This window comes from Mustela nivalis, assembly GCF_964662115.1.
Source record: "Mustela nivalis genome assembly, chromosome: 13".
Lineage (NCBI taxonomy): Eukaryota > Metazoa > Chordata > Mammalia > Carnivora > Mustelidae > Mustela > Mustela nivalis.
Window position 1 is genome coordinate 11,506,527 of NC_139032.1, and position 20,006 is coordinate 11,526,532.

General features: G+C 42.6%; 1 protein-coding gene and 1 long non-coding RNA gene across 3 annotated transcripts in view; one reads left to right on the forward strand and one right to left on the reverse strand.

Annotated features, from left to right (window-relative positions):
• MAMDC2 (MAM domain containing 2) overlaps nt 1-20,006 on the forward strand; it is a 140,933-nt gene that overhangs the window by 40,273 nt on the left and 80,654 nt on the right. The window lies entirely within an intron of this gene.
• Nucleotides 2,578-5,386, reverse strand: LOC309845826. Its single transcript, XR_014301524.1, has 3 exons — nt 5,178-5,386; nt 4,130-4,310; nt 2,578-3,259 (listed from the first exon to the last, which is right to left on the reverse strand). It is a non-coding gene; the product is annotated as an uncharacterized lncRNA (long non-coding RNA).

The following is a 20,006-nucleotide window of genomic DNA, read 5'->3' on the forward strand; positions in this document are numbered from 1 at the left end:
TAAAATTATACTTGTTTTGTGCTGAATTTTTGGAAAAGGGTGCACATTTTAGGGTTTTTACCTACTTCTCTTTGTTTTATAATCAAAGCAGTAAAGGACTCCGTCCTTCAATGAAAATGTTCCTGCATGGCTCTAATGTTCCCCAAACCAGAGCTCCTCCTGTCTAGTTGATCACTTATGACAGTGTGTTATATTGAAGAGCAATAACAATCAGCAGACCAGAAGGCACCAGTAACTGAAGATGAGGAGGGTGTTTCTCAATGAAAGAGACCAGTAAGCTCCAGGTCAGGCCTTGCGTTCCATTCCCTTGGCTTGGTTCCCCTTTCCTCCTTACCCACAATTTCCTCTGTCTTCAACCCCTCATCCCAAGCCAATGTCCATTTTTGCTGGGGACTTGAGGAAACCACTAGGATAACTGCCCTGTAGTCCCTCCAATGTATATTTACTGATGGGAAATCAGTGATCTATTGTTATTATGGAGAATCTTCAGCCGACACAATTCGAGGGTGGAAGGCACATGGAGAAACATCTTGCTTTCATTTCGGGACAGCTGAGCGTGTTCTGGCTTTCCTGCTAGTTAGCTGAGAGACAGAAGAGGATTTGAAAGAGGGGGTTGTGCTCAGACTCCTCAGACCTTCTCTAATGTTAATGTTTTGTAATATGAAGGGAAAAACCTACAAAGAAACCACCTAGGTGTCGCTTATGTCTCCTCTAATACGTCAGGTTCTCCTTGGCTTCAAAATAACAATAGAACCCTCTTTTCCTCTCCTGGCACATTCTCAGCTTATAAAACGTGAGGCTAGTTTTGTGAGGTGGGGGGCTTGCCACCCTGAATCCTCTTACCCAGCTGTGTCATGTCCCCCACTGCCAGATCGGACCTCCCCACCTCCTGTTTTGCTTCCTCCCTGTATTGTATCTTGGTCACAGTCTTTGAAAAGTTGTCATGCAGACAGTCTCAATCATGGCACTGCCTGGTATGGAGTAGATGCTCAGTAAATATTGTGGATCTCAGGGCTGGTGCCACATCATCTTGTTTTGGGCTCCCTACAGTCACACTCACACTTTGGACAGGTGGCTCTAGTTCTCTGTCACCACTCCTCCCCATGCCCAACCATAACCCACAACTTGTTTTTTTTTTCCTCCTTCTACATGATTCCTTTCCTAGGTTAATCTATAAAAATATCCTATTCACTAGATTCATAATATTTTTAGGAGATTTTATTTATATTTTAGAGAGAGAAAGGGAGAGGGAGAGAGTGAGGGGAAGAGCAGAAGAAAAAGGAAAGGGAAACTCAAGCAGACTCTGCGCCGAGTGCGGAGCCCAATGCAGGACTTGATCTCACGACCCCAAGATCATGACCTGAGGTGAAATGAAGAGGTGGATGGTTAACGGACTGAGCCACCCAGGCACGCCTAGACTAATAATCTTAATGTCACGTTTCACATTTCATTTAGTGGATAAAGCCATTTGAAATTAGTTTGGTTTTCCAATTATTATTATGATCTACTGATACCAAAAGAAAAAACAGTCAAAGAACTTTGAGGTAAATGATAATGCTTATCTTTGAATCCAAGAAACTTTGGGTTCTTCTAATGAGGAGTCAATGAAAGCCAAGTTTCCTCCACTAATAATAGTACTTGGTCAGAAGGTAATAAAGTCTAAAAACAGAGGCCTGCATGAAAGTCACACCAGGGATTTTTATCATCATGAACTCTATTTCAAATGGTAGTAATAGGAAGATTAAACTTGTTTTAATATAGGACTACTTTATTCCATCTAATAAATACATAATTCACTCTATCTCACTTTTTCTCATCTACAAGTATAGGTACCCTAAAGGAACAATATGAAATCAAAGGTCAACATTAACATACGAAAACTGCGCCACAGAACCCCTTGTTGTTCCCAGCAGTGTTGGCCCTGGGATGAACTTCTGTTCCCCAATTAAGGGGGACAGGCTTTTGGAAAGCAAATTTTCTCAAGTTTAGAAGGACAATACTTTCCATACCGCCCCCCCCCACTAGATCACCAAGGGGTCTATTACTGCGGGGCACAGATATCATCCTTAGGGTTTTAAGTCAAACCTTCCAGTGGAAAATTGCCACTGGTTCCCCCAGTCTCCAAGGACCAACTTCATTCCATCTGGGGTGGTACCAACTGGGAATTTTAGGGTGTAGAAGGTAAGATCCTTCTTTTGTTAGGGTCTTAGCTTTGTTAAAGCACCTCTTGCTTGGGGAGCTATCCAAGGTGCTGTCTGAAACTCCCCGTCTATTTTGTCCCAAGTATTGACATATATTTCTATCTTGAGCCTCACCCTTTTGCATTTGTCTAATCCTGAAACCATTTATCTTTCCCAATTTGGATTCTTCCTGACCGTTACTTCTTTCCAAATCCTGAGATGTGTTGTGTTGCATTCATACCTTGCCCTCAGCTGACCCTTTGCCTGCATTTTGTCTTGACACTGCTTTGTCTGACTTAATTCTTACCCTCTCTCACCCCTTCCTCGCCTGGGTTTTGTGTATCTATAGCATATATCAGCTAAATGATAGAAATCAGGAGTTAATCAACAAGAAAAATTAAGCCTCAAAATATATATGATTTTATTTTTGTGTTAATATAAATTGCCTGCATTCCATACTATTGGAAAAAAAATAGTTTTCTAATAAGAAAATCATTAGTTAGACAGTTATATGCATTAGTTATAACCACTAGTTATACAGAGCCTAGAAGGACAAATAGAAAAATAATTTTCATTTATTATCTTTCAGCATGTTTGTTAAAGTAAATTAAATATGCAGCTACTGTTGGCAAGATCAATATTATTTTGGGAACATATATTTGTTATGTAGATTTTAATCATATTTGTAATTTTTACCTGCAATAAAGCAAAGAAAATTGTTTTGACTATAGTAGTGGATGACCCATTCTGGCAACTGGTGTTAAGGTGTATTTTTTAAGATACATTTCTTCAAGATTTGGAGCACCCCAGATTTACACAGAGTGCCAAAATTGCCTGCAAGTGAATACATTTTTAATGTAATCATAACAATTGCTGTTCCCATAGAAATGCTTTTATATGCTTTCAGAGAAATTTTTGTTTCATCTGACTTCCACTACAATGCGTATGTTGTCTCTATAAGAAGAAGGAAATCCACGTGAACTTTGAGCGCTGTGGATACACATCAGGTGTTGTGCAATCGATTGAGTAACAGCAGGTGCCCTCTGTTATTTCAGGTTCTTCTCCAATGATCACATTGTCTTGAGAAAGAAAAAAGCAAACAAACCTCTAAGCGCGCTACCCTCTGTTCCCTAGCTATGAAGACATTGCCTGCCTTGAGTGTTACTGGTGGTGTTCATACTAGCAGTTAGGGTAGAGGGATGTCTGCATGGACCCATCCGCGTTTTTTCCCCCAGTCTCCTTATGACCACTGACCCACATCTCCGAGACAGTTCTTGAGATTAGGGGTGTAGATCATTACCATTAACAATTTTTTTTTATGTCTGTGCAAAGCTAACAAACTCTCCCGGGATTGAGCTCTTGCCCTTGGCTCCTAACCAACTTTTAGTATGGACGCACCACATTTTTACTGGCCCGAGATGAGTCTTGACTCAATTTAGACTTTAGTATAAACAGAACTGGAGCAGTTGACAGATCTGTTTTAGCAGTAGAACCTGTTCTTCCAACAAAACCTATAAGAGAGCCTGACAAAGAATCTAGATAAAAAGAAAGTGAGTTGCACAGTTGGAAGTCTGGGAACCTGGTCCCCAGAACTCTCCCATCGCCTGAGGAGCCTAGGGGCTCCACAGAGGTCTGTGTGAGAGCTACCGATTGTCTAATCCCTTTACTTTACAGGTGGGGAAACTGAGGCTTGGAGAGGTTAACTCACTGCTCATGAACACACAGTTCATGAGGTAGGGGCAATGTTGAGACAAGACACTGGTCTCTGACCCCCTTCTGCCACCCAGTTCACAGTCTCTGCCTCCTGTCCTCCCCCTCCCCCATTTCCTCATGGTGAAGGGAACAGATCGTGTACTCACTCTGACTTCTGTATTGACAGGCCTTCCCCCTCCCCAAGTAAAACATATTCTAATCCAAACTGGCTTATACTAGAGGATTTCATCACCTACTGTAAATTAAAAGTTCTGGCTTCACGTGCAAGGACGGGTTTAAAAAAATGCTATCCAGTCCAGTCTTCTTCTCTTCATTTCTTTTGGTTCTGGCTTCTGCTGTGCTGGCTGCATTTTCAGGGGACTTTCTTCAGGGGCTCCGACAGGTGGAAGCATCCAGCATTCTTACAGGGAATGGTTCCTAGGGAAAGAAGGCTTCTCCTAGCAAAATTCTCCGAATTGAGCCTCATTTACCTGAGTAGGTCCATGTGCCCACTCCTGAAGCAACCTGCCTGGCCAGAGGGCAGGGGCGACCTGATTGGTCAGACCTGGGTCCATGGCCACCCCCTGAAAAGGCAGGGTTGGGGTTGGGGTCAGTGCCACTCAAACCATTTGGGCTGAAACTAAGGAAGGGCAGGTTCCACAAGGGAAAAGCAGGGTGCATAATGAGGAAATGAACACGTCTCCTGCAACGTCCTCAACTCTGATCCTTGGAGACAGAGGCGGGAGGGCTCGTCACAGAGCTGCCTGGTCTGTTGCTGCTTCTGCAGGAACCCAGGCTCCTCTCTCTCTTGTGGACTCTTCCGTTGTATTATTGTTCAATTTGGGAACATACAGGGATTTTAAAATTCTTCTTAAAAAGCACAGAATTTTTTTTAAAGATTTTATTTATTTATTTGACAGAGAGAGATCACAAGTAGGCAAGAGAGGCAGAAGGTGAGGGCGGGGAGAGCAGGCTCCCTGCCGAGCAGAGAACCCGATGCAGGGCTTGATCCCAGGATCATGACCTGAGCTGAAGACAGAGGCTTAGCCCACTGAGCCCGCCAGGCACCCCGAATTTATTTATTTATTTTTTTAAATATTTTATTTAGTTGTTTGACAGCGGGAAAGAACAAGCAAAGGGAGCAGCGGAGGGAGAGAGAGAGAAGCAGGTTCTCTGCTGAACAAGGAGCCCAGTGGGGGTCTTGATCCCAGGACCCCTGAGATCATGACTTGAGGCAAAGGCAGATGACCAACCAACTGAGCCAGACAGGCACCCCCCCCCCCAAAACACAGAATTTAAATGTACCTTATATTTTTGGAGGCATTTGGTGGAAATGTCCAGGTATTCCATGAGAGGGTTTGACCCAGCTGGATACATGTGAGAGTATATAGTCAGGAGTGGGTGAAACAAGATCAGAAAACTTCCAGGAAAGTCTCTAAACAGCACACAGTGTTGACACTCCCTGGTTGCTCTGCTCTCCTGCGTCCCGTTCCCCCCCGGGGCAGTTTGTTTGTACGTGCACGAGCCAGGATATGAACTGAGCAAGGTGCATAGCCAGGCTAGCTCAGATGCACACTGTCAGGCATGTTCTGGGAGGGAGAGTCTACCTTTAGGTTTCCTAGGTCAAGAAATAACATAGACAGTGGTGAAAGAGATTGGCTGAGGGTATCACAGTGTTCATCCTGTAATTTTGCAGCAGGACATAATTTAGGCTCCAACTAGAGGTATTTTAGGAGACTAGCTAATGGAAATGTGGACCTGGAAATCCAGAAACTTGCATTCTGTCTCAGTTATAGATTGGTTGACTTTGATCCAATTTCTCATTCTCTCTGGGCCTTAGTCTCCCAGTCCTGAAAAGTAAAGTTGGTCAATATAATAGCGGACTTTCACATGAATCAGTGTTTCATCATGTATGCATACCAGGTGGTTCACAGGACTATTTTAGGTGGCACATGCCATATTTCTTAAAACAATTATGCATATTTTCCCACTTTTGTTGAGATATAATAACAATATATAATAATATACTAATAAATAAATGTTGTACATGTTTTTAATGCCCTAGACTAACCAGTACAGCAGTTCCCAAATTTCACGGCTACCACTGCTAAGGAACTAGGTAAAGTAAATATTATAATTTTAAAGATGAATATGGCTGAAGAAAAACATTAAGTAATTGGTACACAGATAAAGCAAAACCCCAAGGGTGGGACATAATTTATAGAATTTGAGAAAACTCTGATGTACATGACCTCAATATAAAAACATTTTTCAGTAGAGTAGTATAATAATGATTTGACAGTTAGGGAGTCTGAGACTGTGCTTTACTGAGAACCTATATGACGCCAAATGCTGTATCAGGGACTCCCCATGAGTGAAATTACTACATTTTTAAAGTAAGAACTACCTGATTTTAAAACCATGCTCTGTCCACCAGCCACACTATCCCTGCAGGGCTCAGGGCTCACACAGAGGTAAAAACAGAATAGTTCAATATTTGTATATACTGTGGAAGGATCACAAGAGTAAGACGAGTTAACATGTGTTACCATATATAGTTACAGTGTTTGTGCTGTGATGAGAACTTTTAAGATCTACTCTCTTAGCAACTTTTAACTATGCAACAGAGTATTATTAACTATAGTTCTCATTCTGTACATTACATTCCCATGACTTGTTCATTTTATAACTGGAAGTTTGTACCTTTGGCCTCCTTCGCCCATTTCGTGCAGCCCCCCACCCCTGGCCTCTGCCACCTCTGTCAGCCTCCAATCTGTTCTCTGTTGCTATGAGCTTGGGTTTTCTTTGTTTTTTTGTTTTGTTTTGTTTTTTTTGTTTTTCCTCCAGATTCCATACATAAGTGAGATCATATGGTTTTTGTCTTGTCTTTGTCTGGCTGCTTTATTTCACTTGGCCTAATGCCCTATTTTTCCATAGTGGCTGCACCAGCCTGAATTCCCAGCAGTAGCACATAAGGTCTTCCTTTTCTCCACATCCTTGCCAACACTTGTTATTTCTTGTCTTTTTGATACTAGCCATTCTAACAGGTGTGAGGTGATGCCTCATTGTGGTTTTGATTTGCATTTCCCTGGTGATGACTGATGCTGAGCATTTTTTCACCTGTCTGTTGGCTGTCTTGATGTTTGTTTGGGAAAACGGCTATTCAGATCCTCTGCCCATTTTTAATCGGATTACTTGTTTACTATGGAGTTTTATGAGTTCTTTTATGTTTTAGATCTGAATCTCTTATCTAATACATGATTTGCAAGTATTTTTTTTCCCACTTGGTAGTTTTCCTTTTCATTTTGTGGATGGTTTCCTTTGCTGTGCATAACCTTTGCTATATCTTTCAATTACGTACCATTCTGTATTCAAAATAATAATAATAATAATGAAATTTTTAGAAAGTTGAGTCTACATGGAGAGTGTGATCCTCAGTGATCCTCAGTGATCCTGAGAGACCGTGTTCGTGTCATCCTTTACCACCCCTTTCCTCCCTCAGCTTGGACCACTGCTGTGCTGGGGAAAGGCATACATCCACAAGCTAGCATGTGCAGAAACTTCTGGAAGGCCGAATCACAGAGGTTAGAAAGGAGAAGGAACCACATCTCTGCCCTTTGTCTGGGAGGGTCCGCAGTGATCCTCAAAACCAAATAGCCTCTTTTCACAGAAGAATTGGCCTGGAGCTTGGGGTTGCCAGATTTGAATTTCAAATAAATGACAAATCATTTTTTTAGTATAAGTGTGTTCCATGCAATATTGGGGGGCATGTTTGGGTGGTATGCTTAAGGACTTTGAATTACTTAATCTGGCAATCCAAGTGGGGTCCAGAACCCGGCTTCTCATCAGGCAGTGTGTTTTCTCTGAGCCTGGCTTTCCTGATCTGTGAAATAAACGATAATGATTATCCACCTGTACCCTGGGGTTGCCGTAGAGCTGGAACAGACCCCCGCACTTTGTAAACAGCTGCTCTAAAATTAAAAGGAGTAAACACAGTTGCTCTCTGTGTTCTTGTCCTTAGAACCTTGATCTCCATAGCATACAGCTCATTGAAACCCACTGCCTTGTTTTTCTACCAAATTGGTTATGATTTCTTATATGCCTTGGGCACATCGTCATACATTTTTTTTCATATTTATTTATTTATTTTTAAGATTTTATTTATTTATTTGATAGAGATCACAAATAGGCAGAGAGGCAGGCAGAGAGAGAGAGAGAAGGAAGCAGGCTCCCTGCTGAGCAGAGAGCCCGACGCGGGACCCGATCCCAGGATCCTGGAATCATGACCCAAGGTGAAGGCAGAGGCTTTAACCCCCTAAGCCACCTAGGCGCCCCTATTTTCATATTTAAAGAGGATTTCTGAAACATATTAACAGGGACTTCAGTATTTATTGGTTTTGGCTTTAAAAGCATTGTCTTTATTTTAAACCATCTTTATTGTGAGTGAATGAATGGCAGGTTATCCCGCTGAACTCACTTAGTCTATATTTACTGAACATCTAGTACGTGCCAGGCCTGGGGGCTAAAAGGGAGAGTAGAATAGACACAGAGCCTGCCATCATTGCGTGCATGGTCAGCAGGGAGAGAACCAAAGGAATAGAGCAAACAGATAAAAAGAGTCCTTCTCAAGCCTGGTTTGACGTGAGAGCCACTGGCGAGGAGTCTACAAATTCTGTTTATAGCCGGGTAACCAACCATCCCAGTCTGCCTAAGATAGAGGTGTCTTCCAGGATGTGGACTGATGTCTGGGCCTCCCTCGGTGATTCCAAGATGCCTCCAAGATTGAGAACTGCTGGGTTAGGAGGAAATGTAGAACATGTTGGCTCTTGACCTCAGGAAAGACTGTCTGGCAAATAAGGCTTTCTCAGGCCATGTGTATGTGGTTACTTACACAGACAGGGAGAGAGTGCATTCGTGGACTAGACCAGGCATCCCGCTAACTTGGGCAAAGTCTTGGAAGGAGCAGGGGTCTGGCTCAGAGTGGACAGGGAGTGGCTCTGGTTAGTATGTCAGAGAGACCCCAGACTGCCTAAGCCAGGGGTGTCGCAGCCACTCCCAGGTCCACAGAACAAGCCGGGGGGCCCTGTAAACAAGATTAATTGGGAGGGAACAGACCCCAGAAGCAAAATTGCCCCAGACAACAAAGGACAGAATAAAACTTGTTAGCCCACCAGGCAACCCCATCCACTCTTCTTTGCTCTGTTAATAGATGAAGTTCTGTGTTAATTATGTTTGAAAAATAAAAAGTTCCAAAGCCACAAATCTAAAGCAGCTCACTCATTTAAAAGATATTCTGGGGTTTACTTTCATTTAAACCCTTCTTTCTGTTATGATGTTCAACCATTGTAGGTTATGTCTTCTCCATAATGCAGCAACAAAAAACTGTCTTCATCCATGTAGCTGTGTTTTTTTTTTACGTTGAATATTCTTATTCGTACTTGGCTTCATACTTTATAATAGGTATAAAATGCTGAATTTGAAATGAGAAAGTGCAAATAAAAGTAAATATGTATATGTATCTATTTTTTTGTAAACATATATATTTAAAATATATTTTAATTCAGATTTATTTATTTACCTGTACTGTGGTGACATTTTCATAGGCACTTCTATCTCATTCTGGTTCATATGAAGCTGAAATGTGTACAACTCCTTTTGTTTGATGAAATTGCCTTGCATAATGCATGAGCAAAAATAGCTCTGCCTCTGCTCTCAGCAGCATTATTGGCAAAACTGGTAAGATAGGGCTTAGAGTCTCTTATAAGTCAAAATAAGAAAATTTCCTTGTCAATGAACAGGTATTCCATGGGAGAAGAATCCTTTTCTCCCTTTAGGTGCACCGGGGGCGGGGGGCTGTCAGTGTGTTTGTTTACCTGCGGTTTCCTGAGGTCATTTCCCTCCACATTTCCTAAGTTTCCAAGGAATATCTTCCCTGCCTGGTAAGTCCTGTAGTGGAAAATGTGTTCCGAGAACTGACTTTTTTTGATAGAACAAAACACTATCAGAGAATGCGGACTTTTCTGCTGTTTTCATACTTTTTTTGTTAACCATTGTATCAAGCGTGGCTCCCTTTCCAAATACCCCATGACCTTCCACTGCGGGTTCATCATTTGGTTTTCTGTTGATGGTTACTAAGGTAAACTTCTCTTCTTCAACTGCCACTGGGGCCAGCAGGGTTTCAGCCTGCACCCTTCCCGGGCCCTGCAAAGGAGGGTGGAACCGACATCTGCGGTAGTGGTTTCGAATGTTGGTAGATTGTTTACACTGGAGACTGCCTGCTGCTGTTTGTTTTTACTTTTGCCAGGCTTAATGCTTTGTAATCTTTTAAGACTACTTTCGCAGTGTTAGCCAGGATATGAGAATAATTTCCCCGTTGTCGTGGGAACGAAAATGGCATTCGAGAAGTCTAAGCAATGCTGACCTCATCACTTCCCGATGTATCGCTGATCTCTGCACTTTGGAACTCCTCGAAATTTGAAACTGATAAAACTATAGCTCTCTTGAATCTGGAAATGTCACACACTGAAGCATTTTCTGAATGCCTCCCAGAAATTCTGCGTTCCAGAAAGGCAAAGAATTGTGTATTTTAACAATCCTTTGTGTATCTTGACTTAATGAGAATTTGAGTTTTGGGAAGTTAACAGTGGGAGCATACATGAAATATTAAGTATAGTGTGGGTTCCCGTGGAAATTACATTAAATGCCACATTTCCTAGGATAACAGTGCATTGAATTGAAACTGAAACCTAATGAGAAATCTCTGTAATAAAAAAGACTTTTAATGCTTCCTTTATATAGAGACATAACAGAAAAAAATCTATCATCAAGAAGTTTATTCATTTCCTTAAAAATATAGAGAGCATCTACCAGGAGGCAGATAAATGTGATATGTACCCTTATATGTTTAAAACCTAGTGAAGAATACAGATAAGTATATTGCATGGAAAAAGCAATATCTAAAAAGATCACCATGTACAGTTGTCGAGGTTGTGTACTGCACACTGGTATATAGTGGCTCTCTTGAGCTAAGACCCAAATAAAGTGTAGGAGTGAGCTAGGAAAGGAAACAAGAACTAGTAGAGTGGAATGTATGAAGGAAGGGAGATGAAAGACTATCCTAGTTAAAGAAAACACCATTTGAAAAGGCTGAGAAGCAAGAGGGAGTGTGGCACCTTAGCATAAAGGAGCTAAAAGAAACTCTGTGCTGCTGTAGACTGTGACAAGGATGTGGTGGTGAGCCAGAACAGCCAGAACATCAGGGCCTTATAAGTCAAGGACAGTGGCAATTCTCCCAGGTGTTTTAGGCCAGAAAGCATTGCAAATACTGTGGCTACCGTGTGGAGATCAGATTTGAGTAGGGCAAGGTTCCCTGCATAAGCAGGAAGCCTGCCTCAATACTCCAGGCAGAAGCTAGTGTTCTGAAATGGAGCAGGAGAGGAGACCTGGTGGAATGGATGGTTTGGAGAGGAATTTAGGAAATTAAGTCATCAAGACTGATAGACTTTTGGGAAAGGAGAAAGAAGGGATATCAGTGAAGATGCTGAGATTTCTTAATTGTTCATTGAGTAGTCAGGGGCTCGAGTCACTCATATTTGGAACCCAGAGGAAGAACAGGATTGGGGGTAAAGAGAGTGGGTTTGGTCCAAGGGGAGAGGCCCACCAGGAAGTTGGACACATGGGTCTGGAAGACGGGGAGGGATCAGGCTGGCGATACAGATTGGGGAAGCTAAAAGTCAGGGGGTGGGAATCAGACAGGTATTTGAAAAGTCTGTAGCAGAAACAACTAAATCGCTGGTTTAAACTTGCATTTGCTTTTCTCTGTCATGATGAAAAGTACAGAGCTAAGAAGTCCAGACTGGTTGGAAGACTCTACAGTATGGGCAGGAACCAGCCCCTTCAATGGTTCTGCCAGGGCCCCAGCAATGACTCCCAACCTCAGGCCACTTGCTAGAATGACCAACTGTGTCCGTTTGTTTGGGACTCAGAGGGTTCCCGAGATATGAGACTTTTTGTTTTCAAGCCAGGAAAGTCCCAGGTTAACTAGGATGAGTTGGTCACCCTAAATGACCCCCTGCGTTTAACATGGCCACTGTAGCTCCAGCTCAGATGGGAAGACAAGCCAACTGCATCAGGCCCATGTTTAAAGTGGCTTTCCTGGAAACCCCATCCAACAAGCTTCTCTTCCATCTCTGCGTGGAACTTCGTTACTGGCCACCTCTGCGTACAGGGATGGCCTAGCAGGGCGCAAGGGGCCAGGCTCAGTGTAGTCCCCGCCCCCAGCAAGCTAGCCTTCTTCAAAGGAAGCAAGAGAGAATGGATACTGGGGAGGCAATTCCTGCTACGGGGAAAAGACTCATCAGAGTACAGAAACCAGACCCACAACCACTGAAAACAAACACTTAAAGAGACAACAGAAGGTGAGAAGATCCCAAGGAGAAGTCTAAGAAGAGCAGGTGGAAAGTAGGACCAAAACTAGGAGAGGGGGTAGCAAGGAACCCAGACACCCCAGATATGGGAGAAGTTGCTGAATCACAGAGAAGAAGAAGTGAGACCCCAGCGACCCCCATGGCCTTCTTCCAGGACGAGGACCCATGTTGGCAGCTTCTGGTCATACTCTGGTCATCGGGTCTGCCCTGGGCCTCCCTATTGTTTTTAATGTTGATGCAAGTGGCAGTGGAGGAAAGCTTCCAGGCCCCAGGGCACAGCAAGGTGGCTTCCAGCCCCTGCATGCACGCACGCAAAGTTTCTGCAGTTCTACAGTCCAGGGCACAGCCCTGGCTTCCCTGGTGAGCGGCGGCAGTTCCTCCTGAAATGGATACCGGGAAAGCTGGAAAGCCCATTTCCACAGCAGGAAAAGGGATCCCCGTGCCCGCAGCCCTATGAGCTAGCGTGGTCCTGAAGCCCATACATGGCAATCTGAAGCTGCTCTTTAAATGCAGACTTTCCTTTATCCTAAAGCAAATTGGTATTTAAAACCTTCCCCAACAGGAAAGCCTCTGCTACACCAGAGGTTTCATTCTGGCAGGGGTTTCTTACTACTCGGGACCAAAATAGGACTGCAAATGCCGGTTACTTCTTCTTGATTATAGATCATTTCATCTGTTACATTTCTGAAGTCCTGCCTGTGTAGTCACCCTGCAAATCAGCCCTCCTCAGTGCATTGCTTTCTGGAGGGATTTAGATTTCAGTGCCTACCTTTCAGAGCTCATTCATCGCTTTATCCATTTAGACTAACTAAACATCAGGGCTTTGGAGCAGTTTTATTGAGTGGGAATGGCAAGTTTCTTGGAACTTTGTCATGTTTAGGGAACTCCTATGTCAAGGAGAGGCTAGAAGAGAAGCCATTCCCATCAAAAACATTTACTGAAAAGAGATGTGCCTTATAGGGAGCCGCTTTTTAAGGCCGCAGGGAGGTTGGAAGTCGGGCAGACTTGCTCATGTTGGATAACACAGAGGACCCTGTTGTCTGACACCAGGGGCCCAGTCCAGCACAGACACTGATTACACACAGGATGCACACAGAGTGCCTTCTGCTCAGTGCTCACGAGTAATTACTTACTAGGACATCGGACCGACATGCTAGGCTGTGCCCTGTACCTACGAGTCTCATGCTGAATGGCTCTTTGTTGCCCCAGTACCCCCTCCCCGGCAGTATCTACAGAGGATAATGGCTGGGGTTCTCGGAGCCTAAGATTGTGGAGTCTCTGTCCACTGTCTCTAATCCAAGTGGAGGCGCAGACGTCTTACTCTGCATTGACTCTGACCTTTGTTTTGTGACCATCCTTTGCGGGTGGTGGGGAGGTATACTACTGTAGATCACTTATAAGGCATACCCTAATTTTAGAAAACCGCGTGTTCAAAAACCTTTTAAATTTGAGGCAAGATGCTAAAAAGTTAATCTGGTTATCATGTTATCAATATGAAGAGTATGTGTAGAAAAGCCAAAAGGGGCTTCCGCACAGAAACATCTGTCCCTCCGGGATTCCTCCATCAGGGAAAGGGTGAAAACTTTGCTCTCCTGCTATAGGAAGATGAATACAAGTATGAAAAGATAAGTTAATAAAGAGACAGGCAAGGAAATATTTGGAGGCAGTGTGGAGCAGGGGGGAAGGCATGGACTCGGAGCCCAACCTTCGTTGGGTAGCTGTGACCGTGGACTGCTGCATTAACATTCCTGGATCTCTCTTTCCTCCCTCGTGAAGTGGAAGTTCCGCCTGATGGGATCTTCTGTCAGGATTGAGAGGGAAGAACACAGGTCAAGAAGCCCATGCCTGCAGCCCAACAAACGTCAGTCCCCTTGGAATCTTTGTTTCTTCTCCATATATATTCATAAATTGTTCAGTAAACCACAGAGGATGCTGGTAAATCTAAGGACAGAAGGTGGGAACACCTTATGCAAACCATAGAAATTTGTGATTTTTTCTTTGATATTTCGAACAGAACATTCTTCTGCCAGAGGTCATCAGTTTTAATTAATTAACCATTTATTAATGATTGTGAGTCTAATTGAGGAAAAAAAGCAAATATTCACAATCCCAAGTATTTAATACAGTGTTTTTTACATTTGAGAAATGCTATGCTATTTATTTTCCAGCAAGGTAGTCAATTTTTTGACATCTCCTTTTTTGAGAACCCCTAGGCCCACTGCATTTTGTGTGCATTTGACTTTTTAATTTTTTGGAAGTCTTCGATGTGCAAAGAAAGCAAGACTCCTTCCCCAGGCAAGCTGGTGGCTCGTACGTACTGAAGATGCAGCTCTGTGCAGGCATCCTCTCCCCACAATAGACTAAAACCCTTATGAATGTCTGGTAGGTCTCTGCGTGCATTATTGTCCGGGCTGCTTTGATCAGTTGGTAGATCTGGGAGATGATTGTCGTAGCAGAGAATGCAGCTGGGCGGTGGCATGGGACAGACTGCAAGGGGCCGAGCTGTGCCCACAGCCGTGGAGCAGGCACGGGGGGAGAACGGATGTGGGGGCAGATGGGGTCTCCCGGGCAGCGGGCAGGAGCTGGTGTCAGAAGGACGGGACAATCGGCAGCAGGTAGAACCCGTGGTATCAGTGAGGTCCACCACGAGATGATGAGATGGGTGAACCGTTAGTGAGACTACACTGATCAGATATCGGGAAAAATAAGAACTAACATTTATTAAGAGTTGACCACAAGCCCTTGGGCGTGGTGCTAAGAGCTTTACTTATGTTTTACTTATGATTATGTTTTAAACATGGCTTTACTTATGTTGCCCTGTTTAATCTTTGAATTAAAGATAAATTCATTGCACGAATGTAGGTAGCACTTGTCCGATAGCGTAAGTAACTGGCTCAAAGTGCCATGATTTGTGGTGGGTTTGGGATTCGAACGACTTACCCACCCTGCCGTGTGCCTCTACAGGCGGGACCCCATCCAGGGAGGCAGGAAGTAAGCCATTCGGGAAATCTGGTGAGGTCATCGCCTGAGTTCAGGGGCTGGACTTCAGCCCCAGGAAGGAAGCTGCCAAAAAGAAGGCCGTGTCCTTGTGTTAGATGTGTGTGGTCCTAAGAGCTAACAAAATAAGGATGTAGGCATCATTATCAGACCCAGGATCACACCAGGAGTAAATGTGCTGACCTCCACTTTGGATGTTGAGTAACCCTGGGTGAGAGCCCGGGACGGGGCTTAGCTGTGAGGACAGGTGCTCCTGAGGCCGGGCAGCCAGGAGGGGCCCAGCACGGAAGAGCAGAGCTGTAGACGTCCACATGGAGGGTCAAGTAAGGAGAATGGAGGGAAGACTGTTGTCACTCCCAGCACTAAAAAGGTGTTCCTGGTCTTCTACCTGAAGATACTGGCTCTGAACCATCCTGGACAAATAGGAGGCAATGTAAATTTCTCACTATCTCAGGAACAACTAAAGGACCCCCCTCACCCCAATGATAAGAGAAATAACCAACAATTAACATTACAGTGTCCAAAGAATTTTTATAGACATAGTTTTCATCAGGGTCTTATAAGGACTATAGATGGGAAGTCATATCTCACTTGAGCTTGAATTTATGTTCTTAAATTAGCACAAAAGATGGAAATCAGATCCCATCAAAACTGCCCTTGGAGCTTCCTTAAATTATAGAGGAAGTTTCTCTGTATAGTTTTCTATGTATTACACTATTTCTATGTGCAACACAGCTGATTTTTCCTTTTTTTTTTTTTTTTTTTGCCCCGATTTTCCTTTTTAGTGTTGAAATACATAAGTAGATTTTATTTAGTGGCTATTTGTATGAACTTATGTGAATGTATATGTTACAGTGGTTGGGTCATTTGTAGTTGGTTTGGGTTTTTTTGTTTGAGTACATCAAGTGCTTTCCCAAATATTGAATGTATACGTAATAGGACTCCATTGTTGTGTTATTCCCATTTTGCAAATAAAGAAACTGATGACACAGTAAGCCCATGCATGATGAACCTTTAAACAAAGGTTATGCTTTAGAAATCCCAGGTAGGGTCCATCACATGGTCACCTTGGCATGACCATCACTCCTGAAGGACAGTACAGTCACCAAACCGAATTTCAGGGATACCAAGAAGCCCCCCATGATTTCACATCCTGGCCATACGGCCATAGCAATGGCCTGGGATTTAAGTCCCAGCACACTGCACCGGCTATTCGAAGTCATTAATACATTGAACTCTAGCTGCACAGATGTGTTGAGCAATTGAATGTGACCCTGGAACTCTGTTTGTGATGTCCGCCTTCACTGAAATAGAACAGATTTTTCTGTTGTTTTCTGATGCGTACATGTGACTAGAAGACATTCATACCCTGAGGTTCATGGAACCCGACCTTTCTGGCAGGGTAGTTTAATTATTGGGCTTGATTGCTGACTTACTTTTAAAGAAAAAAATCTATTTGAAAGTTTATGGCCCTTTTCTGACCCATCGTAAAGATTTTATCATTTCTAATAAATATCTTACAAATCAGTTCAAACTGCCTAAGCAGTAGTATTTGAGGAGTATCCTTCTCTCCCCTCCTGTCTTCATGACCCCAACACTGTGGCCAATAAATCTTTCCCCAGACCCTTGACCTGATGCATCAGTCTGCATGTGATCTCTCCTGTTCTTTGCCTTTTTCTTATTTGTTTGTGTTTAATGTCCCCAGAACATTCTTTTCTTTTCTTACTGGTTAAAAAAAAGGTGAAGAAAGGGAATGATGTTAGCAAGAATGGTGCAATGAGGACTTCAGAAAATCCTGTCCCCATAAAAGCCACAAAAACAATCAACAGTCGTGAAAATCGACTTTTTAAGAACTTGAAATTACTCAAAGACTTGCAACATTGGGAGTGTTTATTTATTATATAAATCAATGGAATAGAATTGAGAGTTCAGAAATAAATCCTTATATCTATGCTCAATTGATTTTCAACAAGATGCCAGAACAATTTAATGGGCAAACATGAACTCAAAATAGATCAAAGTCCTAAATGTAACAGCTAAAACTATAAAACCCTTAGAGGAAAACATAACTGTAAACCTGTATGTCTTTAAATTAGACAGTAGTTTCTTAGCTTTGACATCAAAAGCATACACAACCAAAGCAAAAATGGGAAATTGGACTTTATCAAAATTTAAAACTTTTGTTCTTCAAAAGATACCATCAAGAAAGTGAAAAGAAAAAATACTTGCAAATCATGTATCTGATAAGATCTAGAATATATAATCTCATAATTCAACAATAGAAAAAGAAGTAACCCAATTTTTTAAATGAGCAAAGGACTTGAATAGACATTTCTTCAAAGATGATATGCTGGGGTCTGTGGGTGGCTCAGTTGATTGAGCATCTGATTCTTGATTTCAGCTCAGGTCATGATCTCAGCATTGCGAGATGGAGCCCCAAATCCAGCTCTGTGCTGGGCATGCAACCTGCTTAAGATTCTCTCTCTCCCTCTCCTCTGTCCCCACTGCTCTAAAAACAAACAAACAGACAAAAAAACAAAGTGCAAATGGCCAATAAGCACACAAAAGAATGCACTACATCATTCTTTATTAGAGAAATGCAAATCAAAAACAGAGTTAGGTACCACTTCACATCTGCCAGGAGCAAAAATAACTAAAGATGGACAGTGACAAGCGTTGATGAACACATGGAGAAACTAGAACTCTCATACATTCCTCATGGACATGTAAATGTTGTTGCCACTTTAGAAAACAGCTTGGCAGCTCCTCACAGTTAAACATAGAATTATCGTTGACCTAATAGTTCTACTCCCTGATGTATACCTAGGAGAACTGAAATTTATGTTACATAAAAACTTGTACACAAATATTTATAGTTGCATTATTCATAATAGCCAAAAGGTAGAAAATACCCACATTCCCATCAACTGATGAGTTGTTAAATAGCAGTATATCCATAAAATGGAATATTATTCAGCCTCAAAAAAGAACAAAGTTTTAATACATGCTACAATGTGGTGAACTTTAAAAACATGATGCTAAGTGGAAGAAGCCAGTCACAAAAGCCCACGTTATAGAATTCCATTCATTTGAAATTTCCAGAAAAGGCAAATAGAGAATAAATCTGTGGTTCCCAGAGGCTAGCAGGAGGGTAAAAAGGGGTATGAGATTTCTTTTTTGGGTGGTGAAAAGATTCTGGAAATAGGTAGCAGTGATGGTTGCAGAGTATACTAAAAACCACTGAATTGTATTAAAAGGGTGAGTTTTATTTTGTGTAAATTCTGTTCAAGATTAACTTCCAGATGTGAATCCAGGTAGAATGAACGAAATGCATCGCTTCTAGACCCTTTAGCTAAGATTGAGCGTAGAATAAATGAAATATTTCCTATACAAAGAAGACCTCATTGACTCAGTAGCAAAATGATTCTTCTGAATAAAGTCAGAAGAAACAACTCACCAAAAACATTATCAGTTTGTTCTAGAATAGCGATTTTATTAGTGGGAGTCCAGGGAAGGGCACCATCTCAGATACCAATATCTTTTTTATTCTCTCTTCATGTTCTAAAACTTCTTCAAAATTTACCATGTTCCTTCTGTCTGGTTTCCCTCTAACATGACGACAGCTAGTTCAGTTTAACTCTTTATGACACTAAAGCCACAAACAAGGATAAAGCACATTGTTTCATCACAAGTACTAACTCAAACTGATGGGTAAGTGACCCCATGGAACACTGTTTAGAAGGATTCTGGGCTATATCCAGGCAAGGTGGGGTGGGGGTGGGGGACTAGTAATTAGTTAAGAAAATCTGTCTTGAGCTTGGCGGTGTTAGTAGAGGTGGGAGGCTCTTGAGCTCATTCTTTGATCTGGGAAAATGCATTATTCTGCTGAGTGGATCCAAAATCAGGTAGATAAATCTGGATGCACTGTGATGGCTAATGGGCACATTCACACAGCAGGACTGAAAAGAAATTTGAGGTCTGCAGTTTACACGCAAAATCCCAATATTTTGAAATAGCCAACATTTACGATGGAGATACCAAGATCTCTCAGTAAGTAGCACCAACTTTCATACTGTATACTATCAAGATATTTTTAAATAACTTTTGATAAGATGTGCTCTCAAAGGTTCTTCCTATGAAAACATTAGCATAGGCTTATAATAAAATCAGATATAGTGAGAGATTCCATCAAGGAGAGATTTTTTTTTAAGTTTTTATTGAAATTCCAGTTAGTGAACCCAGTGTACTGTTAGTTTCTGTCGTACAGTGTAGTGATTCAGCACTTGCATACGTCACCTGGGGTTCATTCCAGCAAGTGTCCTCTCCCCAGTCTCCACAGGCCCTTTCCCTCTCAGAACCCTCGGTTTGTTATTCATAGTTAAGAGTCGGTTCCTCGGGGGCGCCTGGGTGGCTCAGTGGGTTAAGCCTCTGGCTTAGGCTCGGGTCATGATCCCAGACTCCTGGGATGGAGCCCCACATCGGGCTCTCTGCTCAGCAGGGAGCCTGCTTCCCTCTCCCTCTCTCTGCCTGCCTCTCTGCCTACTTGTGATCTCTGTCTATCAAATAAGTAAATAAAATCTTTAAAAAAAAAAAAAGGAAAGAGTCAGTTCCTTGGTTTGCCTCTTGCTCTTCCCCTCACCCTCATCCCTGGCTCGTTTGTTTTCTTCCTTAAGTGCCACATATAAGTGCCATCATATGTGTTTGTCTTTCT